This window comes from Mus caroli, chromosome 13 (genome assembly GCF_900094665.2).
Source record: "Mus caroli chromosome 13, CAROLI_EIJ_v1.1, whole genome shotgun sequence".
Taxonomy (NCBI): domain Eukaryota; kingdom Metazoa; phylum Chordata; class Mammalia; order Rodentia; family Muridae; genus Mus; species Mus caroli.
This window is the reverse complement of record NC_034582.1, coordinates 85,484,725-85,485,091: the sequence shown is the minus strand read 5'-3', so window position 1 is coordinate 85,485,091 and position 367 is coordinate 85,484,725. Positions and strand designations below refer to the sequence as shown.

Below are 367 nucleotides of genomic sequence, written 5' to 3'. Positions count from 1 at the left end.
AGAGAGACAGAGAGACAGAGAAAAGGAGGAGGAGAAATTCTGATTTATTCAATTTTGTACATAAATATTTTTGGAAACAAGTCTACAATAAGCCATCCTATTTCTTCCTTACAAGGTCAATGCCATTTTCAGATTTTAATTTAATTTATTAAGGATACTGAAATAACTTTCTATAAGATCCTCTAATTAAACTTAACTAGAAAATCTTACCTAATTAAATAGTCAAATATTTTGAAAAGAAATCTAACAACTATGCACCCACATTTGGAGTTTCTCTTTAACTGGTGCCATGGAAGGTAACACAGGGCTCTAGTTTTCCAGTCTCTTTAACTGGTACCATGGAAGGTAACACAGGGCTCTAGTTTTC

General features: G+C 32.7%; 1 protein-coding gene across 10 annotated transcripts in view; it reads right to left on the bottom strand.

The window, feature by feature from the left end:
• Positions 1-367, bottom strand: part of Ssbp2 (single stranded DNA binding protein 2) — a 240,715-nt gene that overhangs the window by 33,084 nt on the left and 207,264 nt on the right. The gene's annotated exons all lie outside the window — the stretch shown is intronic.